The sequence below is a fragment of the Pelecanus crispus genome, chromosome 1 (genome assembly GCF_030463565.1).
Source record: "Pelecanus crispus isolate bPelCri1 chromosome 1, bPelCri1.pri, whole genome shotgun sequence".
Taxonomy (NCBI): domain Eukaryota; kingdom Metazoa; phylum Chordata; class Aves; order Pelecaniformes; family Pelecanidae; genus Pelecanus; species Pelecanus crispus.
This window is the reverse complement of record NC_134643.1, coordinates 120,196,292-120,208,525: the sequence shown is the minus strand read 5'-3', so window position 1 is coordinate 120,208,525 and position 12,234 is coordinate 120,196,292.

Here is a 12,234-nt window from a genome sequence, read left to right as displayed (position 1 = left end):
TAACAGGCTTTAGAACCACCTATAGTCCCAAAGAAATGTATCAGCTGTCTCCAAAGGGGAAAAGGATTCTCGCCCGTGAGTTGGCAGGACTCATTGAGAGGCCTTTAAACTAGGTTTGAAGGGGAAAGGGGATATAAACGGGCCCGCTAGTGAGGAGCCCAGGGGCAGCATGGCAACATTGAGGGCAAAATCGATAGCCCGTCTCAAGTGCATGTACAGCAATGCATGTAGCATGGGCAACAAACAGGAGGAGCTGGAATCCCTTGTGCAGCAGGATGGCTATGACATAGTCACCATCACAGAAACATGGCGGGATGACTGTCATGACTGGAGTGCTGCACTGGAGGGCTATAAGCCTTTCAGAAGGGATAGGCAGGGAAGGAGAGGTGGTGGGGTGGCTCTGTATGTTAGGGAGTGTTTTGACTGTATAGAGCTCCACAGTGGTGATAAGGTCGAGTGCTTATGGGTAAAGGTGAGGGGGAAGGCCAGCAAGGCACATGTCCTGTTGGGAGTCTGCTATAGACCACCCAACCAGGATGTAGAGATAGATGAAGCATTCTACAAGTGCTGGCAGAAGTCTCGCAATCTCTAGCCCTTGTTCTTGTGGGGGACTTCAACTTGCCGGACATCTGCTGGAAATACAACACAGCAGAGAGGCATCAGTCTCGGAAGTTCCTAGAGTGTGTGGAGGATAACTTCCTGACGCAGCTGGTAAGCAAGCCTACCATCCTTTGCTGGATGTGGGGGAAGGGACATTGTCACCGAGGACAAGGAAAAGGCTGAGGTACTTAATGCCTTCTTTGCTTCTGTGTTTAATAGCCAGACCAGTTATCCCCAGGGTACTCAGGCCCCTGAGCTGGAAGACAGGGACTGGGACCAGAATGGAGCCCTCGTAGTCCAGGAGGAAGCAGTTAACAACCTCCTATGCCACCTGGATGCTCAGAAGTCTATGGGGCCAGATGGGATCCACCTGAGAGTACTGAGGGAGCTGGCAGAGGAGCTCGCCAAGCCACTTTCCATCATCTATCAGCAGTCCTGGTTAACAGGGGAGGTCCCTGATGACTGGAGGCTTGCCAATGTGACGTGCATCTACAAGAAGGGCCAGAAGGAGGACCCAGGGAACTACAGGCCCATCAGCCTGACCTCGGTGCCAGGAAAGATTATAGAGAGGTTCATACTGAGTGAACTCAACAGGTATGTGCAGGTCAACCAGGGGATTGGGCCCAGCCAGCATGGGTTCATGAAAGGCAGGTCCTGCTTGACCAACCTGATCTCCTTCTATGGCCTGGTGACCCACCCGGTGGATGAAGGAAAGGCTGTGGTTGTCGTCTACCTGGACTTCAGCAAGCTTTTGACACAGTCTCCCATAGCATTCTCCTTGGGAAGCTGGCAGCTCATGGCTTGGACAGGTGTAGTCTTCGCTGGGTAAAAAACTGGTTGGGTGGCCGAACCCAGAGAGTAGTGGTGAATGGAGTTAAGTCCAGTTGGCGGCCGGTCATGAGTGGGGTTCCCCAGGGCTCTGTTTTGGGGCCAGTCTTTTTCAATATCTTTATCGTTTGGAAATGACACCAAACTGGGTGGGAGTGTCGATCTGCTGGAGGGTAGGATGGCCCTGCAGAGGGACATAGACAAGCTGGACCGATGGGCCAAGGCCAACTGTATGAGGTTTAACAAGGCCAAGTGACAGGTCCTGCACTTCAGTCACAACAACCTCATGCAACGCTACAGGCTTGGGGAAGAGTGGCTGGGAAGCTGCCTGGCAGAAAAGGACCTGGGGGTGTTGGTTGACAGCCAGCTGAACATGAGCCAGCAATGTGCCCAGGTGGCCAAGAAGGCCAACAGCATCCTGGCTTGTATCAGGAATAGTGTGGCCAGCAGGAGCAGGGAGGTGATTGTCCCCCTGTACTCGGCGCTGGTGAGGCCGCACCTGGAATACTGTGTCCAGTTTTGGGCCCCTCAATACAAGAAAGACATTGAGGTGCTGGAGCATGTTCAGAGAAGGGCAACAAAGCTGGTGAAGGGTCTGGAGAAGAAGTCTTATGAGGAGCGGCTGAGGGAACTGGGGTTGTTTAGTCTGGAGAAGAGGAGGCTGAGGGGAGACCTTATGGCTCTCTACAACTACCTGAAAGGAGGTTGTAGTGAGGTGGGTGTTGGTCTCTTCTCCCAAGTAGTTAGTGATAAGACAAGAGGAAATGGGCTCAAGCTGCATCAGGGGAGATTTAGAATGGATATTAGGAAAAATGTCTTCACGGAAAGGGTAATCAGGCATTGGAAGAGGCTGCCCAGAGAGGTGGTGGAGTCACCATCCCTGGAAGCGTTCAAAAAATGGGTAGATGTGGCACTCTGGGACGCGGTTTAGTCTAATCTACCCTTAATTGGTTTAGTGTAGACTTGGTAATGTTAGGTTAATGGTTGGACTGGATGATCTTAAAGGTCTTTTCTAACCTAAACAATTCTATTATTCTATGATTCTATTTGTTTTAAGGCTTGGTTATCCAGTTCCTGCTCCTTGTTTAAGTCTTTCCATTTGAGCTTTAGGCTCTTGGCCCCAAACCATGTCTTTTCTCTCACAGACATCTCTGGAAGCTTCTAATTACATAATAATTGGACAATTTAAGAAACCTCTTTTGAAAATATAAAAATGTCACTATAATACAGTGTCCTCCAATCTATCAATGAAAAAAAATATACATTTTAAAGAACAATAAAACTCTACATACAGTGTTTGTTAAAAATGTTTTGTTTTTTTTTTTTCAAATGCCACGGCAATAAGTGACTAGCATGCACCCTCTCAGTGTGGCCAGGAGATGCTTACTCTTTCTAACATATAACCTCTTAATGCATACCTTCATTACAGAAGTCAAGATTGGAAGTCATATTTTTGTATTTGAGTAGTTGTCAAAATTTGGCATATCCTAGAGATTCTGGGGAGTTTGTCAACTGCCACTGGTGCTGCCAGAAACTCTGGAAGCTTTCTGGGCTCCTGCAGATGCAACTGGAATGTTAAAGAGACTGATATCTACAACCACTAATTTTCAGGTGCTTCTGTATCACTGACAAGTGTATACTTCTATATAGTTAAAACCACAGGGTGCTACATGAATATGGTAAGAAACAGTCATTTCTTAGAGAGCATTTAGAGACCTAGTAGATACTTTACAAATGATTCAGTGAGAAAAATTACTGACTTCCCACTATGTTTGCAGAATTACTATCTAAACATTCATCACAGGAAGAAAGCAAAAGGGAAGAAATATAACAAGTTTAGAGAGAAATTGAAATTCTGTGATTACCTTCTGAGGAAATTTATACAGATACAAGAAGGGTGACAGAAGGCATTGAATCAGTACTTTCAAAGCTTAATCCAACACATGAAATGCAAACCCATTCTTATTTCTTCTCACTCAGTACAACTGAGATGGCTCCACCTTATGAATTGAGTAATCAAATGATTAATCAATAGATATGACTATTCCTTTTCTCCTGTAGAATAAATCCAGTTTATATTACTGGTACTATGTAGTTTATCTCTATTTCTATTGCATGAATTTGTACCCATAGATTACTTCATAGTTGCACTTGGATGGCAGAAGAGTGATTATAAGAATTTAGAATTATTTAGGTTGGAAAAGACCTTTAAGATCATCCAGTCCAACCATTAACCTACACTCCTCTCCACCTTTCCCCACACTTCAAAAAAAAATGTGATGTTAAGCGATGTTGTTTATGCAAAGATATTGTATTTTGTTTCTCAGAGAGGAAACTGCTATAGCTTGGAGCAGAAAGGGAAGTAACAGATTGCTTTAGAAAATTTTAAGCCAGTAAGATCTCACTGGGTATAGAATTAGGAAACCTGAGGAGTTACAGTCCTGTTGTAAGATTATTTAGAAAAAAAAACAGATGGCAGAGAGCTCATTTTCAGTTAACTAACTTTTTCTTTCTTTCTATGGCTTCTTTATTTATGCTTGCTAAATTCTTCTCTAGTTTAGGCCAACTGAGATAAACAGAAGCAGTCAAAACACATTCTGCTAATATTGCTTTACCACTACTTGAACGAATTATGAGTTAACACCACTTACAAAATGAATAGGAGTTAGGAATGAAGAGAATGGAGATCTGGAAACACAACCACCCAGTTTGTTCTGTTTGTTCCTAAGAAGATTTTTTATTTGTGATGATACAATGTACCTCTTTAGCATGTTTGAATGTTGTACCTAAGAAACAAGAAGTAAAAGATTACTCACCTTATCTGGAGGGGGCACCATTTTAAACCAGTAATGGCTTATGGTCCCAAATCACAAAAATGTTACTTTATTTCTGTGCATTTCTGAGTATTTTTTTAATACTCCGAGTGTATAATACCACAAATTTAAATACCACAGAACAGGATGTGATGTTTTTGTGTAGGCTGCAATACATGAAACTAGCAGGAATCTAGCAAGGACATTAGTAATCTGTATGTGAGGAAGTGATACTTCAGCAATTGCCACTACAGAGCAGACAACACAGTAGCATAAAAATGTTCTGTCAACAGAATTTACTCGCTGATAGTCATGTTTTCTGTTTTAAGGTCAGACTTCCCTAACTTGACTGTGGTTGCTTCCTTCTATTTTCAAAATATCCTTTTCTCCTTGGATAAATTAATGGGAAAGTAATCACTCTGAGTCCATTGTTGCAAGGATGATGTGTCTAATGCTTAAGGTCATATTTCTCTCCAGCTAACACATTAATATCCTCTTAAAAGCTTTTACTACTCTCTTGATATGAGGTGACTGAAACTACTACATCGTCAGTGCAGTACAGTTAAGAGTAACTCCTACAGCACTCAGTCTGGTGAATTAGAAATTCAGATTTATGATACAAATGCTGGCATGAATTCTGAAAAATTATCATCTGCAAATAAATAGTAGTTTGTTGGCATCTTTTTTCTAGAGCTTAGCAGTAAAACCTGATGTCAGACTACTTCCCCTTCAGAATATTAATGCTCATTAGAAACTATATTTGTTTGAAAGATTTGCTGATGATTTATTGTTATATGTAAGTTCAGGACTGCAGCAGAAGGATTTCATGTGTACCTATTAGATAAAATTTTAAAAAAAAGTATCAACCATTCTTATTTTCCTAGAACATACCAGTTGCAACGCTGCGGATCCTGATGTGCACAAAATTTAACAAAAACCTAACTTTGTCCTAATTTTACTCAATACAACTAGTATTTTTGTCATTTTTAAAAGGATGTTCAATGTGCATATTTGCCTGTAGCTGACTGACAGTTTATCACCCTGGCTGGACTCATATAAATAAATATACCAGCATCACTGAAACACGACAGTAACTGTTGCATCAGCTGCTTCTGTGCATGTTTCCTGGTATTCTGTCAGAATTGATTCTTCAATGTGTAGATGTTCATGGAGTCATATTAAATAAATATAAGGAAGTTGTCTGGTATTTTTTTTAACTTTTTTTTTTTTTTAAAGTGGTTTAGGAAGTGTTCTGTGAGCAGTGTCTGATATTTTCCTATTGGTCTGTGGGAGAAAATGAATGCAAAGATACCCTAAGCATCAGAATGCCATGTTACAAAGTTTAAGATATTCATTAAGCTGCGGGTTTTGGGGTTTGGTTTTTTTTTTTTTTTTCCCTAAAGAAAATACAAAGTAAGTTTTGATGAAAAAACTTCTTTTGAAGTTGTTGTTGTAGCCTAATGGTTGTGCTCTTTTAAAACAGCCCAGTGTGTGGTCAGCCTTCTTCACCAGAAGAGCACACTGCTGACTTTTGCTCTCCTTTAGGACTCTCCAGTTCTCTTCTGTAAAGCTGTGTTCTACCTAATCTACTCTCAGCCTGTACAGTGGCAGGGGGTTATTCTGTAAAGGAGGAGGAAGTGCAATGCCAACAGTTGGTATTTGTTTTTTAATATGAGCAGAAGCAAACATTGTTTGATCAGCTTAATCAGTCCTGGCCTACTACAGCTCAGCAATCTGAAGCTTTATCAATGAATGTCATTAAGTATTGTGATTATAGCACACTCTGCCAGTTGGAGAAATTAATTGTCTCCTTCAAGAGCAAGGAAAAGAAAAAAATAATTTAATAGATCCACAACAATACAGGCTTTGGAGGACCTGCTCCAGCTGTCAAAGGCAGTTTTTGTAAAGTTCAAGGTACCGGCTCATAGCATGCTCATATAATGGATTTGACAGTCAAATTGAAGCTAACCTGATGCTAATTAATTTGGAATGTGTAGCTCCAAAATTCCTAATTTGTTTTAATATATGCAAATCATCAGATTGCATAAATTTTAATTTTTTTTTTCTGAGTTTGTTGAAATGTGCTAGAAGTGTACAGCAGTTTTTCTTGATTACCACAGTTTCTGGCAGTTGAATGAATCCTGGTATTTTGCAGCAGTCTAAGATTCTGCTTCATATTTCAAGAAAATATCCTAGAGTACAAAAAAAGCCAGCTGGACGTTATGCCTACACCCTTGTTTGATTCAGGAGATGTAATTTGTTTTCTGTTACAGAAGGCCTATTTATTGATGCATGTTTGAACATTGAATTCCATTTGGCAAGCATCTGTTTCCAAAATTGAGTTGCTTTATAGGTTTTAGGCTGTCTTTCTACAGATAAGTGGATTCTTTGGTTCATAAAGGGCTTGTCATGGATTGTCAAGTCATTACAAGAAATATTTTCTTTGTTCCATGAGATGACTGAATGGTTTTAATTTTGTTTTTCCTGTGGCTCCTGATGAAGCTACTGACTCAGAATTTTGCATTCATTTCATAGATTAGAAATGAGGGCAGCATAGTATATTTAATTGCCTTTTTCCTGCTGTACTGGCCAAAAAGTGGCATAAATCAAATTAATAGACTTTTCAAGCAGTCAGCACTCAAAGAAAAGAGTGACATCATGAATCAAATATTAGCAAAAGGCAATATGATGTTCACATCTTCTCTTATCTTCTGCTTAAGGACAAATCTCTTAGTTCTCCACTTGTACTGTATAGAGCATCTAAGAAACCCATAGGCAGAAGGTAAAGACATCAGGTTTGCTAATATGTTAATATATTGCAGGGCCTTCTTAGAACCATGTGAGCGCCAGGAAAGTTAGGATCCTTTCTACCATAAGCCTTTATTTGTGTTATATTTAAATGTAGGAAGAGCAGACGTTCAGCTGTACGTGTAGACAATTTTGAGGTGGTTTTTTATTGTCACTCTTCATATTAGCACCATGCTCTAACCAACTGAGCTAAATATTGTGACTATTTCACTTATATTGAAACTGTTGCAAAGGAATACAAATACCTTTCTAAGGAATTTTTTACTGCAACAAAACGTTAGGTGAAAACCTGCATGTGCAACTTTCAATGGTAGTGAAGGAATCTGTGTTTTGGAATTGTCAGCATGTTATAGAAAGACAGCTCACTTTATGGCTGGTAAAGCTTTATCAATTTTTCACTTTTGCCCAAGGACCAGAAATCACTTTTGTAGTGCCTGCAATATATATCTACACACTATATGATAAATATATATAAAATATTTTTCATAACTCAAACAAATGTATCCTTAGTCTGAATAAAAAAATGTTTCTGCACAAGTCCTGGTAGTTCATATTCCCATAAAATAGTGTTACAAAGCAGACAAAGGAGGCAGTTGAAATTGCAGTAGATTTGGGTAGAGACCTGGAAGTAATTTTGAAACAAACAGTGGTTCCCAACTTTTGCAAGAGTCAAGCTGATGAAAGCAACTGTGTCATGTGTCTCGATTGCCGAAGTCTGTCTGAAGTTGGTACACATTATCATCACATATGTAAAACCTCTCTCAGATCACATGTGTTGATTCTTCATACTGTGACATGTAACTGCCTTTGGGACTCTATCTGTTCACTACAGACTTTGAGTTTTTGTTTTGGGTTTTTTTGGGTTTGTTTTTTTTTTTTTTTGTAGACATCAGAATGCCAGGGACTTTCTTGACAGGCAGATTAAAAGTAGCTGATTGTCTTAGCTATCTATCTGACTTGTAAAGAAAAGATACTCCTCCATGAGGCCAGTGTGCTCCTCAGAGAGCTTACAGAGTCCTTAGCATTCCTGAGACCAGTGAGAGCTGCAGTTCCTCTTAGTCTGGTCCAGCTTCCAGCAGTTATGATGGAAGGCCACTTGTGGTTTAATCTTGCATTCTGCAGCCTTGAAAGATCTGTTATAATATGACCTTGAATTTTAGTATTTCTAATGCCTGGATAAAAGGCCTTTTCATAGATATGAAAACAAGCAAACTGGCTAATACAGCTCTCTTACAATACACAACAATTTTGTAAGGTTCCTCCCCTTTTCATAATCTAAAGATGGGCAAACAACTTTAATTTTTTAAATTAAGTAAGCAGAATCTTTTCAATCTTAGGAACTCAAAGGGAGAAAATTCTTAGTATCCCTGCAGAAATATTTTCCAGTGTCTTGCAGTGGTATTTATTAAATCTAGTCATTTACTGATTTTCTTCAACATAAAAAACATTTTGTGTGATTTCATTTTCCCATCTGAGATTACATTATGCATAACAATGTAGTGACAGTTAATCACTACTCTAATTGTGAAACGTATTTTAAGTACATAGCAAGCAAAAATGTCTCCAGCTTCACTTGTCACATGTATTTTTTCCTGGCATTTGAAATATTTTTGGTATGTTATACAAATATTTTGTTTTCACCTTAGCTGTAAAAGATAAAATCAGAAACTAAGAATGAATCATGAAATATCCAAACAAAATTGTTCCCCTCCTTTTGCAATGTACAACAGCCTCAACAATTTCTAACAGATACTGATTTTTTTATCATTAATTTATTTCTGCAACTCCAAATCAAAATGTTTAGATTTGTAGGATTATAATATAACCCAACTAAACCAACAGCCTTAATTCTACAGCAATATTTTTTAGATGGCCTTATTTTCTCTTTTTATCTCTCCAGAAGTCTTAGCAAAAGAAAAAAGTTAATGTGACCAAATATTGTTGGCTTTTCAAGTGCTGCTCTTAAAAAAACAAACAAGCTTACATTTATCCAGCAATGTGGCTAAGATTTGGGATTTAAATGTTGAAATAGGTTGGCATTCTAGTAAATTATTAATTTCATCCCAGACTCTAGGAAACACATAAATAAGTCTTTTGCTGCAGACACATGCCAGATAATACGAAGGATTGCTAGACTTAAGGACATATCTAAATTTAGGCATGTATCTATACAAGAACATCTGAAATGATAGGCCATACAGTATTAGAAAGAATGTATATAAGACTGTGCTGGATACCTTTATTTTCAGAGTTTTCCTAGTATAATCATGGTTGCATTGTGAATAGACTTACCTTGTGCACTGCCAGAAAAAGCAGCTTTTGTACATCATTAGTTATCCACAGTGACTGAGTGGTGACCACTTGGCTCAGCTCTAAACTGTGGCATTCAGTTATCAGCAGGTTACATGGCCATTATTGATCCAAAGTAGTTTTGAAGACTTTAAGGTTCTGTGAACCACAAAGCTTTCCACTACATAACAAACTCCATGTATGAAACAGGAATGAAAAGCAGGAAACGGTCTTGCTCCTTACCAGACATTTTGCATCAAATGGTGAAAGGACAGTTTGCATGGATAGAGATTCTCAGTGATTATAATGAAAAGTGAAATATTCTGGAGTCAGGAATTAAGTTTTCCTCTAAATGAAGCCTGTAGCAATAAATGGTAAAGAGATGTGTCTTGGCGCACTAAATTTTACAGTGGAGCTAATTTTAAGAATACTACATGTTTTGCAATTAAAACCCCCTTTATTCTGCCAGGTAATTGCTACAGAGAAACAGGCGGTATACCATGTCATTAAGATGTGGGTTGTGAAGAATCTTAAAGCGCAAAGAAATTTGTGCTTCAGACATGCTCAACTAAGAATATACATGATCTGGTCACAGCATTTGTAGCTGGTGTTAATGTACATTGTAGATCCTTACTGAAAAGAATGTTGTGCTTTCACAGCATTTGTAGCTGGTGTTAATGTACATTGTAGATCCTTACTGAAAAGAATGTTGTGCTTTCACAGCATTTGTAGCTGGTGTTAATGTACATTGTAAATCCTTACTGAAAAGAATGTTGTGCTTCATCTGAGGAAGCCTCTCTTGGTAGCCAGAGATCTCTTGCACATCAGCACTGAAAGCATATCCTTTAAAAGTCTTTCATATTGTAAAACCCTCAAATGCCTAGAGACCAGAACCACAACCCTGTTGCCTTAAAACAGCAAGACAACTAAGAAGGAATGAGGCTATGATAGCATATGCCAATGTTACTTATACAAGAAACATTACATGATGATAAGAGAAAAGCTAGTCTACCTGTCACTCCTGTGGGGTTCTGTTTGGGGTTTTTTCCCTGATTTAGAAAAAGTAGAGAGGAAATTGTTCACATGGAAGCAAAAATTACTAATGAAATGTATACTAACACTTGAAGGGGGAAATATCATCTCCTGTAACTTCATTTCCAGTCTTGTGAAGAAAACAGATGTTTGCTTAACACAATTGTGAGTCCATTTATTGATAAAGCTTTGGATTCCAGGGGCTGGTTTAGCAGCCATCTTTCCAGATACAAGGCACAGATGAGAATGATGGATTCAAAGTGAGGGGAGTGGGAGGAAAACCAATGCAAACACAGGGTCTTTGTAATGTGCATTCTACCTTTGAACACTACTTAAAGTTAATATTATGATGTTTCTCATGCTCAATATTTTTAAATCTAGGAAGAGTTCGTTCTAGGACACTGTCCTGGCTTTGGCTGGGATAGAGTTAATTTTCTTCCTAGTAGCAGGCATAGCGCTGTGGTTTGGATTTAGTAGGAGAAGAATGTTGATAACACGCTGTCCTGGTTTCGGCTGGGATAGAGTTAATTTTCTTCCTAGCAGTAGGCATAGTGCTGTGTTTTGGATTTAGGAGGAGAAGAATGTTGATAACACACTGATGTTTTTAGTTGTTGCTGAGTACTGCTTATGCCAGTCAAGGACTTTTTCAGCTTCCCATGCTCTGACAGGCGCACAAGAAACTGGGAGGGGGCATAGCCAGAATAGTTGATCCAAACTGACCAAAGGGCTATTCCATACCACATGACATCATGCTCAGTATATAAACTGGGAAGGGTTGGCCGGGGAGCAGCGATCGCTGCTCGGGAACTGTCTGGGTATCAGTCAGTGGGTGGTGAGCAATTGCATTGTGCATCACTTGCTTTGTATATTATTATTGTTGTTATTATTATTATACTGTTACTATTATCATTACTATTTTACTTTATTTCAGTTATTAAACTGTTCTTATCTCAACCCAGGAGTGTTTCTCACTCTTACTCCTCCGATTCTCTCCCCTATCCCATCGGGGCAGGGGGAGTGAGCGAGTGGCTGTGTGGTGCTTAGTTGCTGGCTGGAGCTAAACCACGACAGACACCGAGCCCTTTTAAAGGAAATTTATGAACTATTTAGTGTAATGTATACAATAGCTGTACATTGTTATTCACCCAAAGAAAAAGAAATATCTTATTTGTACTTGAATTATGACATTTACAATACCTCTTCCTTTAGAGTAATAGCACAAAGAGTGCTCTCTAAACATGCTATTTGATACCAATAGTCTTACTCTATTTTTGTATTTCATTATATTTTCATTTACCTGCACTAAGTGGGACTTTCTTATCACTGATCCAGGCTTGATTTTCCTCCACTATTTCATATTTAGATGTTTCTAGAAGTGGTCAGATATCTTTCCCTTACCACCTTCCAATCCTTATGGAAAATACTGTGTACCTGCCATCCTTGCTAACATGTCTCAATAATTCAAAATACTTAAGTATGTGCAGCTCTGCTCAGAGAGAATGGCTGAGCTCTATGTAAAACTCAGAGGGGCTGTAACATTTTTTGATACCTGTGGACTTGTTCCCAAGTATTTCTCCTTCTGCTGCTCAAGTTTCTAGTGGGGCTGCTGCTTCTGAAACACCTCCCTACTCACAATTTTCATCATCTCTTCTTAGACAATAGCTGAGACACTCTTCTGCTAATATTGTGACTTTTTTGTGTAGTTTTTGACCTCTGTGTTGACTGTGTGAAAATTTCTACCAAAAAGACAACAAAAGATCAGCCAGAACCCTTAAGATTTCCTTGCTCTTTTTAATGCTTTTAATCTTTTATTCTCACTATTAATAGCATAAAGGAATGATGCATACATTTTCAAGTATAATAA